A 17,583-nucleotide genomic window follows, 5' to 3' on the forward strand; every position below is an offset into this window, starting at 1 on the left:
GTTTGTAAACAGAAATAAGAATATTATTGTTCAGGTATTTCATGTACTCAAATATCATGTACTACCTGTAGATGTCACATAATGGTTGTCATTTACTGGGAAAATAATACATAAGAATCAAAATACTATGATTTAGTGTCAGTAGTGATAGCAGAACCTTAGCTGCTTACTTTCATGGTAGTTTTGACCCATTTATCTCTGTGTCTGTCTGTAGTAAGACATGTAACTAACTTTCCATGTTATCTATTAAACTGAATAATATTTCCATGTTATCTATTAATTGCTGAATGAATATTCCTCAAGTATAACATCTAATTATTTTGACAAGGAACAACAACATAATAGTAAAAAAAATAAAGTCAAGACTTTTTGTGGAGCAAAAATACCTAGACACACTTCACACTTTAAACTATGTGTAATAGGAAAAAAATGTAACTTTTCATTCAAGTAGACATGCAATTCTGCTCAAATCATTTTTTTACATTGAAATGTAAACTTTAGTAAACTTTACCATTACTGCTTTTTTAAAGTGAATTACCAAGAAAATTGCAAGGAAAAAAAGTGATAATCTCAAGCTTTTACTCAGGAAAATCTCTGATGAATTTTATTTTGGCAATTGACAAAAGCAAAATAATGTGTGCTATTTTACAAAATGTGAAAAGAAATAAAGCTATATACATTAACATGATGGCATTTTCACAAATTGCTAGCAATTTTTAGTAATTCTTAGCAATATACTATAAGGGCCCAAAATAATACCAGCAAGGCACTGCTTTAAGAAATTTAAACATTTTTCATATTATTAGTTTTCCATTAAGTAAAGAGTCAATATATTCAGTATCTCGAAACTTACTTACTGTCATTAATAGGGTTTGACAGCATTTCTAACAAAGCAGATACGAGCAGTATTGAAGCATTAAAATATTTGATATTGTGTTGATCTGACAGTATTATTTATAATAATATTTCCTAAATTTAATAAAAGACATAATTTATTCAAAAGAAGACTCACTTGCTTCATGTATCATATTTTATGTTTGTTTTTGTGGGTTTTTAAGTAAAAAAAAGTACTTTTATTTGAATTTCCAGGACCAATAGGATTAAATAACTTCATATTTTATTAAAATACATTTTATAACTGAAACTAATAAAAGTAATTCATTGGTTAAATGTAACAACATCAACATGTATTTGCTGTCTCCCATTAGAACCTTGTTAATAAATTCAAACATTCCTTAACTCACAATGTTTCCACAATATATAAAATATATCCACTGTATACACAATGTACTCTGGTGTGCATTTGCTTTCTTTATAACCTTGAAATGCAATGTAGGCATTAAAACATTATAAGCATGAAGAGCTTATGTCCTTCAAATTCATTCACCTGCCATCTTTTTTTACATTAGTGAAATCTGTCCATTACCATAAGTTGAATGAATCTTTAAAACTGTTTCATTGATTGAGAGAGGTTTTAAAATACCAGTATTGTTATTATTTTCATATAGTAATCATGTCACTGGGGCATAACTTGGTGCCTTGTAAAGAATTTCATCTAAAGAGGTCTTGTGATTTCAGAGCTACAACACCACCAAGGACTCCATTTGATAGGGATTTTTTAAAATCTAAAAATGAATGTATTTTTTCAAGATTTAAATATTTATTAGTTTCTCTGAGGTATATAAATGGTTCTCTGTCCTTTTTTATTGTTAAGGTGGTGTACAGGGGGTTACAGTTACATAAGTAAGGAATGAGTATATTTCTTTTCGAATGGTTTCACCTCCTTTCCGCTGCCTCCCAACAGTGTTCGTTAACAATGCACATGAATATAGGCTCCTTTCTGCTGAGTCATGGAAATTAAGAGGTCTCTATATTTGATCTACCATCGATTGAAAGTCCTCATGGGTTTCATGTTCGCACTACCTCTGAAATCCACTTGTTCAAATCTTCCGGTTTAAGGTGATGGCATAGGAGATGAAGTCCTTGGCAAATTACTAGTTCAGGAGAAGTAAAATTGTGATGAATAAGTTTACTGCTTTCATGAAGAAGCCTGAGAAAGCTTTTTCTGTTCCATCATGTGGGGACTAAGGACACCCAGTCCAATCAGACAGCAATGTTGCCCTCATGCTAGACTTCAAACTTGGAAAACTGTGAAAAATACATTTCTAGCATTTATCAACATCCTACTCTATGTGATTCTTCTTGCCAATGAATAATGTGATGTAAGCAGATATTAGAAGTGAATCAGTGATGATATGAGATGTTATTTGATTTAGGGTTCATTAGTTGTTGCAACCAAAACAATCTGAAACTATAATGAGATTAGAAAGCATTTCCTTTTCATGCTCAGCTTTCATGATCATTTAAATTTTGAACAGTATCAAATTGACCTTTTGTTGGGCACTGGTGACTCACACCTGTAATCCTAGCTATGTAAGAGGCTGAGATGCCAGGATCCCAGATCAAAGCCAACCCAAACAGGAAAGTACATGAGACTTTTATCTCCAAGTAACTACTAGAAAACCGAAAGTAATGCTGTGGCTCAAAGTGGTAGAGCACTAGCCTTCAGCAAAAAAGCACAGGGAAAGTATACAAGCCCTTGGTTCAAACCCTATCACTGACAAAATCAAACAAACAACCTGAGCCTTTCACTAATAATATTAGGGATAGCCATTGATATTTTTAATAGATGCACAAATAAAGTAAGGTCAGAACACTAATACCTAAATCCAGACTCAGATTACTGAGGTTATCAAATTTCAGTCATGTTAGACAAAATGTATCTCTTACCTTATCTCACTTTTACTAAAAATATTAGAGAAATCGAGACTGAGTTTGATGAAATAAATGAGTGATGTTAGAAACATCACATGGTTTTAATAACTCTCCAATACAATACAAATACTAGTCAAGTATTAAATAATGGAGTCAAGATTCATCTTCAGAAGAAGGAAATACCAACCAAAATTAGAATGATTATCCTTTAAGGTTTAAATGTGTGTTAGTTTCTCTAAGTTTTATTTGATATATATTTCTGTATTCTTTTAATATAATTTTATCAATAGAAATTGGAGTCACATAGTAATATGCATATACATAATTTATATATCAATATATAAAAATATGTAAACATTTCAGGGTGATATCCGAGTGTACATAACTGTGTTGACCAAAATATAGGGAGAACTCAAATGACCTAATTACTTAAAAAGGCTGACTGACAAAACAAATACCAGGAAAGCATACTGGAAAGGAGGGAGGTGATAACAAAAAGAGGTAAGTAGACAAGTAAACAGGTGAAGAGGAAAGCAGTAATAAAATCCATTGCATTTCCTACAAAACTTTTTTAAAAATTGAGGGAAGGGTTGGGTTGGGAGAGCTGGGGGAGAAAAATGGAAGGGGTGGCATTGATCGAGTCGATGTAGTGATAAACTACTATGTAACTACTTTGTACAACTACTTAATTATAACATAAAAATATATTTAATGGCCAGGTGCCAGTGGCTAAGGGCTGTAATCCTAGCTACTGAGGAGGCTGAGATGTGAGAATCCCAGTTCAAAGCCAGCCTGGGCAGGAAAGCTCATAAGACTCTTATTATCCAATTAACCACCAGAAAATTGAAAGTGGTGCTGTGGCTCAAGTGGTAGAGCACTAGCCTTGAGCTGAAGAGAGCCAGGACAGCACCCAGGCCCAGAGTTCAAGCCCCATGACTGACAAAAAAAAAATCAAAGTTTATGCATACACTATATGGAAACTAAACTATTGTTTTTAAAAGGACTAAAACTGAATTAAGATTTAAAATTCTAAGCAATCAGACACAAAATAATATGTGAACCATTTCACTGTCTTACTTTCTTATTTTTGTATTCAGGTGTTTTGTGGTTTCTAAATCAATGAGTAGAGGCATTTTTAAAAAGAGGAAAACATAAATATCTTTGACACATTTTGCTTTCACAGGACTTTGAGTTAGGTTGCTAGCGTCTGCAACTGTATATATGCTTAAGAATTGTGGAAATGGGTTAGTGAAATACACAGTGTTCACAATTTGGCCATTTGCACTCTCCTTAGTTTTGTATCTTCTCTTCTTCCCAAGGCTGCCACAGGAAGGCTGTGCCATTTTTGGTGAATTCGTTTTCTCCATCTTCTGCTATTACACATAGGAAAAGTTAACAACAATAAAATATGATGTTCTATTGAACCTAGGCAATAAATAGTGAATACTGAGAAGCAGCAAGTACTGAGAAGCAGCAAGTAGTCAAGGCCCCACAAGAAGAAAGCAGAAACTGTGGACAGAAAATTGGCCAGACTTAGGAGACAATCAATCTAATGAACGTGTGACTGCTTGCAATCTGTGACTCAACTATACCATCTGGACTCATCATTTTGATATGCTCAATCAATATTTCAAGCCAAATTTGGCTCTGAGCCCACTTGCTGTGTTGGCTTTAAAAACTTTTTCATCATGCCCTTTCCAAGAAAACCGAGGACCTCAGTAAATAGAAGTAACTGACATATTTGATCTTACAACCATGAGCATCGACATGTCTCTTCCCTTGAGCTACTAGACCATCTTTCATCAAATAATTTATTCAAAGCTAGATATCTGTTACCATTGTTCAAGTCTGTACATCCCCAAAGGACATGGTTAGAAGTCATGGCCAGCCCTGTCTGACAATATACAATAAATGAGGTCAAGATACTTGAAAAACAAGTTTACTTTACTGAAAAGAGCATCTGTACTATATAAATAATGACTTTTATCACACTATTATTAGAAATGTGTCAGATGGAATGATTCTTAAGTCAGCTTAAATAACACAAGAACGAAGACTTAGGAGTACAGAGTATGTTTTGATAATTTCATGTGACAATGAAGTATGCATTTTACTATTAAAATCATTTCATATAAAATAATTTCTTCATTCTTTCAACAACCATAATTGTCAGTGTTAACTGACTTCTAAGACTGTGGTAAGTCCCTTGTTATATATGCAAAAATAAACCAAATGAAATTTTAAAATGATGGAAAATAGGATATTTGAAAAAAATTCTGATCTCTAATATCCAGTTTGGACCATATTTTTGTATGTAAAAAATGAAATTTGCCTTCATGAAAGATCTTAACATTGCAATAATTTAAAAATGTAAATAATTCCAAGACCGTTACATAGTCAAACTGAAACAAATGGAGCCAATAAGATACTGATACCTTTAAGTAAGACATCTGTTGTTAAATATATAAATAGCCATAGAGACTGAGTAAATGCAAATGACTCTGAATGGAATAAATTTGAATGCATATATAGATAATACAACAATTTCTCAAAAACTATATGAACCACCAGAATTTTGAAATCCATTTAGTATGTTTTTTGATAGTTTGTGGCAACTTGGAACTGTTTTTATACAATCTAACAAGACAAAGAAGCAATAATATTCATTTTATTAAAAATCAAATATGTCTATCAGAACACAACAATTTACACAACAGTCATATACAATAGTACAAAATCATAATATAGAATGAACCTTTGAATAATACAAAAAATAAAAACATAAATGTATATTTTAATTTTGCTACTGAGAATACAGAATAGCATTACCATCACAAAGTATCTTGGGTTTCAGATTTATATTTTAATATCAATTCCTATTAAAAACAACAAATTTTTTCTTGGAAGAGAATAATTTCATATCTGTAACTAAGATCAGGTGATGCTGAAACATCTTTTTTTTTCAAAAAGAAAAGCTGTCTCCAGACAGTTAAAGAGTCATGTTTAAAAGACACAAAGCCCATCTAAAACAGCTTCCGATGGTTAACTTGAGAACTCTTAACATACACAGGGGAATATTGGGTGAGTTCAATTTATACCTAGTAAATCTAAAATTTTAATGACTTTATATTGATATGCTGAATTACAATACACCAATATGAACAAAATAGATTGTCCCTACCCAGTCTTATTATTCAATTTCTTGATATTATATACTCATCATTTATCAACTGGGAAATTAGTAAATTCTACATAGGAATTTTCTCCATCGAAGACATAAAATCAAAGACATAAATGCAATTTTATTTAGTTTGAACCGTATGTAATGTTTTAATTTTTTTTGTTAGTCATAGGACTTGATTCAGGACCTGGACGCTGTCCCTGCGCTCTTTGGCTCAAGATTAGCACTCTATCATGTTGAGCCACAGCATTACTCCTGTATCTTTAAATCACAAAGTCAAAGATCATTGGTAACAAGGATTTGGAAATTGCTACATAATGTATTTTTGGAACTTCTCTATTTGAATGGTAATAGCAGATTTCTTTTTCTACAGAAAAATGAAATGAACAGGATAACTCTAATTTAAGCTGTCTTAATTAATAAGTGCTAACCAATATTTGCTATTTAAATTGTGACATTAGTGTCCAAGATCCTCTGAAGTTATTTTTTTTTGGAGGGGGTCCAGTAGTGAGGCCTTAACTCTGGGCCTGGGAGCTGTCCCTCAGCTCTTCAGCTCAAGGCTAGCACTCTACCACTTGAGCCATAGCGCCACTTCCGGCTTTTTTCTTTTTGCTTATGTGGTGCTGAGGAATTGAACCCAGGGCGTCAGGCATGTAAGGCAAGAGCTCTACCACTCAGCCACCTTCCCAGCCCCTGAAGTTCTAACTTTATGGATTACAGTTCTTGTGACTTTCATGGATAGGACTACAGATAGTTGAAAATTTTATAGAAATGACTCAAATTGCAACAGTGGCAAGCTGCTTGCTTAGCACTCTCACCTACTGACCTTTTCTGTCTAAAAACAGCTGTCAGGTCATATTGAACTGGATATCACTCTGCTTCTCGAAAAAGACTGTATCTACTCATGTACACATGCACATGTATACATAATATACATATATACATCTATGTAGTATGAACTGGATATCACTCTGCTTCTCGAAAAAGACTATCTACTCATGTACACATGCACATGTATACATAATATACATATATACATCTATGTAGTATGAACTGGATATCACTCTGCTTCTCGAAAAAGACTGTATCTACTCATGTACACATGCACATGTATACATAATATACATATATACATCTATGTAGATGGAGATATGTATGTATGTCTGGCATGCATATAACAATGAGACTGTTAGGAGCAATGAGAATGAGAAAGAGGAAAACACTGGAGGACAAATGATACTGGAATTTTTTACATTGTGTTAATGTGTATAGATGTAATAAGGAATCTCCTTGATGTCCGTTGTACAATACAAATATGGGGGTGGGGTAAGGAGAGAAAAATAGGAGTTGATGTGAAAAAACAATAACACATACATGTATAAAGTATCATAGCTCCTACTGTACAGTTAATAATAGTAAAGAGCAAAACAAAAATAAATTATAAGAAGGTAAAACCACTTCTGTTCTATTTGGTTGTGGGGAAGTGAGTTGTGAGCTGGTTAGATATCAGCAGGTCAGTAAAGGGCAAGCAGAAGCAATGAATAGATTGAATTTAATCAAAGTGTTTATATCATATATCAGAACTGCAAGATGGAGTTTTTGGAAATTGTTTTAGGAAGAGATGAGAGAGGACAAATGCTAGAGGAGGGAGTCTGATCGGGGTAGTTTGTATAGAAATATCACAGGTTTAGAAAAAACATGAATACATACATCACAATGACACTAGACTGTGCAGCTATATGTATTAAAAATCCATTTAAAAATATAACTGAAAAGTAGTTTAGAAAAAGCATTTATAATCTCCCAACCCTCTTTTGGAAATTTTGGAACCACACTTATGAAGATAGATAGATAGATAGATAGATTGATTGATTGATAGAGGTATCTATATATGGATAGATCTGTATATATATCGAGAGAGATCTCCATATATATCTTCATAAAATAATAAAATCTGGCTGTTGTACATAGACAAAAATACACATCTAAGTAAGATGGAGCTGCTTATTTTTTCAAATCATACTGTGCTTATAACAAAATCTGTTAAGAAACTGATCTAGAATTTTCAAAATGTTTTAGCTTGTAACATCTACTCATAGTGGTGTTCACCAAATGGTAGCATAAAACACACTGTGAATGTCCACGAGATACATAGCTAAGTGTCATCTGAAGTGGATCAGTAACTACTAACCTCACACTGACTAGGATTCAGAGTTTTATTATTTACGTTTGTAGTTTATTGCTGCATAGGTTTGTAGGGTATTTTTTTCCTCAAATAACGTCCATTTCCTTCAAGTGTCTCCCAGTGAAGTAAAAAAAAAAAAAAGGAAAGAAAATAGCAATCTTTGGAAAGATATAAATTCACTCTCATAAATATATTCTTGTATATATTGTGGAGCATTTTTCACATGGACAGATAGAGATTGTGAAATTATTCTCTTCAAATCTGAAACCCCATGCAATATAATCCACCATTAAGATGTGATTCATAAAAATGGTTACAACTTCAATGTTGTAGTATATACTGGATTTACTTAGAATTTTTGAAAGGTTCTTGGCATATGAAAACAACTCTTGGTAGTTCAGATATCTTAAATTTTATGTGTTTTTACACAGAATTTATAAACGAGATGTGTTAAAGTGCTACCTGCTCTGTTCTCACCAGTATCAGTTCTGTCTCTACCTCCTGTATGTAGACTTTAAGAAATCAACAAAATCTATTTTTAAATACCTATATGTACGAGAGTGTACGCACACACACACACACACACGTATTTGAGATAGTGTCTGATTTTTTTTCATATCCACAGTACTTCATTGGAACAGAAAAGCCATTTATCCATTTAAGGTTAAGTAGAGAATGAATCTATATTTTATTTGGGAGAATTGGTTTAGATTTATACCTAAACCAAATTTGTTTCTTAATACTTAAATATGAATACCTAAATTTATTTCTAGGGTAGAGATATTCAATAAAAGAAATGTTTCTTCACAAAACATTGGCTATTTTATGTATAAAACTTTACTAAATTTTAATTTTTGAGATAACTTTACAGAACACTATAAAGGAATAAAAATTTCTCCCAGGAAGGGGAATCACATAAATGATGGGACAAATTTGAACCAATGCAATAGTGAAACTCCTTAGTCACTATTAGGAAATAAACTTTACAACTTGGGGGTGAGTGGTGTGGAGGGGGAAAGTAGGAGAAAATGAGGGGAAAAATGAAATATACTTTTGGGGATTTACTCAAATGATCAAACACAAGGCCATACTAAAGATACCAGCACAACTTATGCTTATCGCATCATTATTCACCACAGCTAAGACATGGAACCAACCCAGATGCCCCTCAGTAGATTAAAGAATTAAGAACATGTGATATATATGTATATATATGTGTATATATATATACATATATATCACATATATATCACATATATATACATATATATATATACATATTCTATGCCTCCATCAGAAAGAATGACATTGCCCCATTTGTTAGGAAATGGAAAGTCTTGGAAAAAATTATATTAAGTGAAGTAAGCCAGGCTCAAAGAAACATAGGTCTCATGGTTTCCTTTAATTGCAACAAATAATTTAAGCCTAGGACAAGCAGAAAAGGTCAAAAGCTATGTACATATCACCATATAAGACGAAGCTAAGTGAAATAAACCCCAAAATAGGGACACAAGAGGTTTTATCTTTCTTGTTGTTTTTAATGTACTTATAAAGTATTATGTGATATTTTTTGTTTCTTTTGTATGTTCTTCCCCCATGGTATAACCCCTGTTGTTACAATATTTAACTCTGGTGCCCTGCATCTTGTATACACATTTTTCTAACTTGGTGAGGAGAAGGGAAATAACAAAATGCTGAAATAAGAATACAGATTGACCCATTGTAAAAATGAGATGTATAAGACACTATGTTGAAAATGAACTTTACAACTTGGGGGGAGGGAAGGGATGGGGAGATGGGTTGGGAAGGGATGGTAGGAGAAAAGCCAAGGAGGGTTGACAATGCTTGATAGAAAATGTACTCATTACCTTACTCATGTAACTGTAACCCCTCTGTACAGTACCTTTACAAGAATGTATATTAAAAATGAAATGTACTCATTACTTCACTTATGTAACTGTAACCCCAATGTACATCACTTTACAATAAAACATAAAGAGCAATAGGGAAAAATAAATAAAATAACTTCTCACAGGAAATTAAAAACCAAACATATCATTAAGAGAATCCTCCGATCTGTAGAATAAATGTGTTATCACAAAGTACAAGAACTTTCTCCCGTTAGTTAAACAATAAAAAATTGAAAGGAAACATTAGGAAAATATATAAAGGTATTTGAAAAATGGAAAAGATATATTGAACTCAAGTTTTAAGACTTTTAGTTTTACATACTTAATATGAACTTAAAAAATTAAGAGATGCATAATAATTGAGCTGGATGCCGCTATCTTTTGCCTGTACATGCCAGGTACTGAGAAGGCTAAGATCTGAAGATTGTGGTTCAGAGCTAGGCTGGGCAGGAAAGTCCAGAGATTCTTAACTCTAATAAACTACTACTATAAAAAAAAATGAAGAAGGAAGAGAAGGAGCAGGAGGAAGAGGAGGAGGAGGAGGAAGAGGAGGAGGAGGAAGTAGTGGTGGAGCCTCTAGCTCAAGCGGTAGAAATCTAGCCCTGAGAAAACTCTGGGACAGTATTCAGGCCCTAATTTCAAGCCTGGACTTGATATATGTATATATTTGATACATAGCCAGGCACCAGTGATTCTTGTCTCTAGTCCTAGCTAATTAAGTGATTGAGATCTACAGGATCATGATTTCGAGCAATAAATTAGTTAATCTAGACCTTGTATACTTAAAAACAATAGATATATACTGTTTGCTTGCATTTTGAAGTAATAGAAACATTTGTGGAGTTGTTAGAAAATTTCAATAGGAAAACATACTTTATTTCCTTTGCTTTGGAAATTTCAGTTTGAAAAACTGTCCCCTAGAATTATCCTCATTATTTCCGTTCATTAAATTATATAACTTAAATGAAATACTTTAGCTAAGGTAATTTGGCTGGAATGGGCTTCAGCATTTCCATGCTTATATGTTTAATGGAAATTGATTGCTAGTGTCCAACACCAAGAGAAGTTCAAGTTCATTACAGAATTATTCAGGGCTTTATTAAATTTCTAGAAATGTGTTCAATAAGCCCTCCCCCCAATGAAATATAATTTCAGTAAAGTTTGTTCAGCATTCCATTATATACTAGCTATTGCTTCATCTTTGTAGACAACCAATTTTTCCAATAATAAAATACTGGAGTTATATGTGAAGAAACTGAAATATGAGACAGAAGATGGGCTTTATATGCACAGGAAGAGATTGTCTGCTTTCATGAGGAAACATGACCTTCAGATTTTAATGAGATATCAGTTCTTATGGTAAACTTGTATTCTACTACTTCAGCTTTCAATATTAGTTTCTCTCCAATTAAACCTTTCTAACAAGAATCCAGAAAGAGAATGGAAATTTCAGCCACTTACTATGATGAAAGGATAATGATTTTAAGAACTTAACAATCTGTCTTATTAAGAAATAGTCTCATTATAACTGTTTCTCATTGCTCATTATGTATTGTGCAAAAGAATTTTTAAAATCTTAACATCCCCTAACAAACTGAATTATTTGAAGGGCCTCAAGAATTGCATGTCATCTTCATGACTTCTTTAGGTATCTCCTTTAGAATCTTATGGACCATTTTGCCATGTTTTCCAGAAGTGGGTAGAGATGTACAGAATTCCCTGCTTTCCTTGGAGTCAGGATGCATAGCCACGAAGGCTAATGACTTATAATTTGTCCTTGTTATTGAGGAGAATTGGGTTGAATGTTTGCACCTCGTTGGCCAACCTCAAATAGGAAGCAGTCTTCTCTTATTGTATTTATTCTTACCCTGACAATAACAGAGCTTTAGCAATCTCCATTATGCTATCTGCCACCACAGCTATTTATGGAACATCAGGAACAAACATTCTATGTAAGCTCAAACACCAACTGCTTACATTCTGTAAATATTAGCAGTGAAAACCGTTGAACTTGAATCTACACTTCTTTCTAACCCTGATCTTATTCATTATAGTAAAACTATAATTTTATCAGAAGAAAAACATCCTATATTTGTATTTGTATGTGCCATGTCAGATGGTTTAGACTCTATGCTTGGCTCTCTGTTGTAGGTTCCTTTTATAATGCTGATAGAATCTCTACATTTATAGTTACTATTACACAAAAAATATAAGAAATGAAGTCCAAAACTTATATGTAATCTCCGCATTTTATTGTCCTTTTAAATAATAATTTTATCGGTGATTATGTTCTTAGCTACAGTATTTAACAAAGTGGGCATCTTTCTTCATCAAAGGTGTCAGAATTACCTATGATACACTTAGACATTTTACACACATATTAATATATTTTTTGTTAAAATTATTATGTGCTGTGCTTATATCTTTGGAAAGATTTGACTTTTGATGATATAATAAAAAAAACCTTCTACATGTACCATGAAACATTGGTACAGGGAGTAATACACTCAAAAGTTTTCTGTTTTCATTTGTTTAAGGAATGCAATCCATATTACAAATTGTTACCTAGTAATTACTTAATCTATTCATATATAAATGGATTCTTGCAGCAGAGTGCCTTATGAACATCTTGATCTTTTGGCTGTGTACCATTGCACCATTTTTGTTCTCTATTAAGAATGGTTTCATTCAGGCCCTGGTGGCTTATGCCTATAATAGTAGCTACTCAGGGGGCTGAGATCTGAGGATCACAGTTCAAAGCCAACTGGAACAGGAAAGTCTGTGAGATTCTTATCTCTGATTGTCCACCAGAAAACTAGAAGTGGTGCTGTGGCTCAAAGTAGATAAGCACTAACCTTGAGCAAAAAGATCGTAAGAACATGTCCAGTCTAACAACTAGCAAAAAACACAAAATAAAAACAAAAAATGGTGTCAAAAAACTCATACCCTTGGATTTGATTTTTCAATTTCAAAATAAAGATATCTCCTTAATGATTTAAAATAATTTATGTAGTTTTGCAAAAGATTTTCAATTCAACCAGTCAGATTATGAGTACAATGCAGCTTGATCAATGTCATCATTCCTCATTCTATCCATACACTCAAATTGCCTGCTTCTATTTTTGCATACGTTCAGTGAACAAAATAATTGCATTTGAACACCCCTTGTCTCTACATTCATTTGCCAAACTTTCCTTAAATACTTATTAAACACATAAAGAATTGAAAATCCAACATACTAAGAAAAAAAATTTAAAAACTTCAGATTTCATTGCTTGAGAGTAAGAATCAGCTTCATCTATCTGTGATAGTTTATGTATTATTAAATTTGGCTTGAAATTCTCTCTACCATAATCTAGACTTGGATATTTCCAAAGAAAAAAAGATAAAAGCAATAAAAAGTGAAATAATTTTGAAATGGTGAGGAACTTTGTAGGATATTGTTTCTCCATGATCTGATATTGCAGCCTAAAAGTCAATGGAAGTTTAATTATAAAAATGTTGAGACTATAATTGATTTTCTATGAATATTCCTATTGCTCTGGTGGTAAAATTAAAATACAGAAAATCTTACCTCTGTTAACCACATAATGTTGTTGATTCCAACTTCTTAAAACAGGTATTTATAGCTCTAATTATTTAAATACTAACAAAAGTACAAGAAAATGTCATAATTCCAGATCAGTTAACTAGTGCTCAACTATTTTCTAATACATTTACAAGTACCAACATGTAATCTTCTTTGAGAAAATTGAGCACCGTACTTAGTGATTTTAAGTCCAGGATGATACAACCCAGAATAAGAATAATTTAACTATCTCATATGCATATGTAAGGTTTAGTTATAAATGTTATTATTTTAGAATTTCTACATATGCATAACTATTTTAGACTTAAGTATCCAATGAAAGATCTAAAAAAATTTAATGATTCATGAGGTTACACATTAGGCATTTCCGCTCCCCAAGTAAATTAAAGCATGCAGATTTAATTGATCTACAAAGAATGCTGTAAGAGATGATTTTTACCCTTCAAGAAAGAAAATACCGAACCTAAGAAGTCTTGAATTACTCCACTCTCCAGCTCTGACCTCTTGAGGAAGATTTTTTTTGAAAATGATCAGTCACCTACATTTTCCCCGTGAACAGCTTGCATTCCAGAATGCATGCTTTAACCCAGGATATTCGCTACTCTTCTCATAATCATTCTTCTGGTCAGCAAGACTTAACTTTGGTGGGCCTTTAGGAAAACAGATCACTCTGCCAAGGTCAAGATCCATGTTTATGCAAACATTGAAGTCACCTGTCTATAACGGTAGCAACTAAAGTGACTAAAGCAACTACTAAAGTCAATGTGGAGTGTCTATATAAAAGATTACCAGCTCTATGAGCAAGTGATTACACATGGAGTGTTGCATTAAGAATATTCTGTACCATGTCTCTGGTGAATAATTGGGTTTTCGTCAGTAAATTGGAGAGATCATTAGCCAAAAGTGGAATAAGAGAGGAGCTTTTGATTGTTTCATAAAAAGGTAGTATATCAAAAGAGAAAAATATATAACCTTCCAGCAATTATGGGCCCTGTTAAATACAGTTCCTTGGCAGTGTGTTGAATGTTGCCATCCCCTTACAAAAAATTTTTTCTATTGCTAAAAGAGTCATGTTTCAGGCAAACGGGCCCATAGAGAAGTATAAGACATAGTATGTCAAGCTCTCTTGTACACAGTGTATGCATTAGTGTATACATACTATTAGAGGGGAAATGTTTATTTTTATCTTAATTAACCCCAAGGAGGTAATACACAAAAAGAGGTAAGGCAGACAGAGATCAGAGAAAGGCTGTGGACATACGCACAAGGAAATACTATACAGTTATAAGGAAGAATGTACTCCTGACACTGGTCACATAGGTAGAATAGGAGATCATGAAATCTAACAAGTCAGGCACAGGAAGACAAGCACCACATAATGTCACTTATATGTGGAATCTGAAAAAGTTCATATCTCAGAAGTTGAGAATTTATTAATGGTTACCAGAGGCTGTGACAAGAGGGAACAAGGCAGGATGGAGAAATGGTCAATAGGTTCAAAGTTATACTTAGGCAGAGATAAGGAGTAATAATGTCCTATTGACTAGTATCCAACCTGTAGTTAGCATCTATGTAACCTATTCCATGTTCAGCCATTTTCCAATCACTGAATACTTCTAAGTATGTTGACTACTTAACATATAGTAAGTAACTGGCATAAAATTAACCATTACCAATGGTACTTGCCTTCTGTGGCCAATATGTGATCAGAATCAGATTTTTAATATGCCTGAGTTTTAGTCTCACAAACTATGTCACTAGTTTTCTCAGTTTACAGTCTTCACTTATTGATAGATGTGTTGGCTTCTCTCTTGTCATTCACTTTTACAAAAGTTTGTTACTTTTATTTTTTAAACTGTTTAATCTTAATACCTCTACATTTCGTGAGGTCTTCCCTCCCACTTCTATCACTCATTTCCCTGCCAAAACTATCTTTGAACCAGTTTATCCCATCTCATTTTACCTTATTCTTTATAAAATAAAATCCAAAATCCTCTTCTCCCAAACAGAACTCTCTTCATGACCAGATTTAATTTGCTTTTCCATGTTGCCATATTTACTTCTTTTAGCAGTCCCTATTTTTTATTCTTGCATATGGGGGAAAGTGAAGATTCTCCATTCATTAATTAGATAAGAACTGATTATACGATATTATCTTTCTGATACAGGAATACAACACTCACATGGATTTTTCCTTCTCATGTGACTGTTAGGAGAAGTCACTAAATAAGATTCATTAAACACAAGCATTATACAATCATGGCCCATCTACTATGGATTTCTACTATTTTCTAAAGATTCAGTCTTTGAAACCAGTGACATTATGGAGCAAAGTAGAAGGAAATGTTGATGATGGTGTCTAAAAAATATTTCCAGGCTAAACTCAGTAATGTGTACACAGTGAACAGCTTAGAAATTGAGAGCAGTTGATTTGTGCTTGGTGCCAAAGAAGAATAAGTATGCAGCTCTGTGAACACTGTGCATTTTTACTATTCTATGTCCCTAGTCTCTCCATAAAATTCCCTTCCTCTTAAGTCTTCCCTTGATAATAGCTTGCTCTCCATCAATATCGAACTTTATCACTTTCATCAAGCTTCTGTGTTGCCTCTAAAAAAGATTTAAATTAATCTCAAAGATTAATTTAAAACATCTTTAAAGCCCATCTTATCATGTCTAACAAACTGTGTTATCCCATATGTTAAACATAGTATTTTACTCAGTCTATAATCCCTTAAATTATTCAGACTATTTATTTAGACATTGCAGATATAATAAAATTGTTTATTGACTTGGTTACTTAATGATTAATTCTTCTTTTTTAAAATCAGAATTCTACCAGGCACAACACAGAGATACTAGTTCCAACTAATTATTTTTATATGTTTGTTAATGCCAAAATAATCAGCAAAAAGAAAACAAATACCCAATGTGTTGTGAAGAAAATAATCTGTTAATTACAATACATTTTCTATCACAAAACTGGCTACTAAACATTTTATAAGGCACTTAAAACTTCCTCATTCATTTTAGTTCCAGTTTCATAATTAGTTCCTACCACTTTTGTTTTCTTCAGTTAATTTAACTTTCAAGATACTGCAGCAATTATTGCTCCGTACTCAAGCATATTTGTAAAATTACAACATATTATGAATATTCATATTGATGCATTAAAAAGGGTCCAGCAAAGAACTTAGAACAAGCTGATGGATCCTACAAAAAATACTACTTTATTCTGATAGACTATCCCATAATCTACATAAACAAAACCAAACATTTATTCATCCACAGAGATAACAAAAACCTTTTGACTGGGATATGTCAATATTAATGTAATCATAAAAAGATTGCATGATGAAAATAACTTAGTTAATGCTAGAATGTTTACATTAAAATAAATATTATAAATATTTGAAATAAATGTTGTTAGTCATCTTCCCTAATATTTTTACTGAACAACAGGAAAAATAGTTACAGAAAGAAAATATTTACAAAAAATTAAAAACACCAACATAAAAATGTCAGCCCAGAATGGGAGGTTTGCTTGTAATCCTAGTATTTTGAAGGCCAAAGAAAGAGGATCTTCAGCCTGCGGCTAGCCTAGCCTAGTTAGAAAGTTTCAATGCTGCTTATTATATAGAAAGAAATTCTGTTCCCAAAACAACTACAATAAAAATAAAACCATTAAAATGAGGGCATTCATTTTGCATATTTTAAATAAAATTAAGAGAAAAGCACAATTTCTTGTATTTACAAATAAAATATAATTAGGAGTTGATTGTCTTATTCAGAAAATAAAAGCAAGTAGGCATCCCTTTTTGGAAAGATTAATTTCTGGCAAGATGAATAAGGAGTTTAAATATTTTAGGGTATTTATGTAAAAGAAAATCACTACACTAATAGCAAATAGTTTTAATGATATCTAACTAGAAGTTACATGATGCCA

The sequence above is a fragment of the Dipodomys spectabilis genome, unplaced genomic scaffold (genome assembly GCF_019054845.1).
Source record: "Dipodomys spectabilis isolate Male_0828 unplaced genomic scaffold, ASM1905484v1 ptg000032l, whole genome shotgun sequence".
Classification (NCBI taxonomy): Eukaryota; Metazoa; Chordata; class Mammalia; order Rodentia; family Heteromyidae; genus Dipodomys; species Dipodomys spectabilis.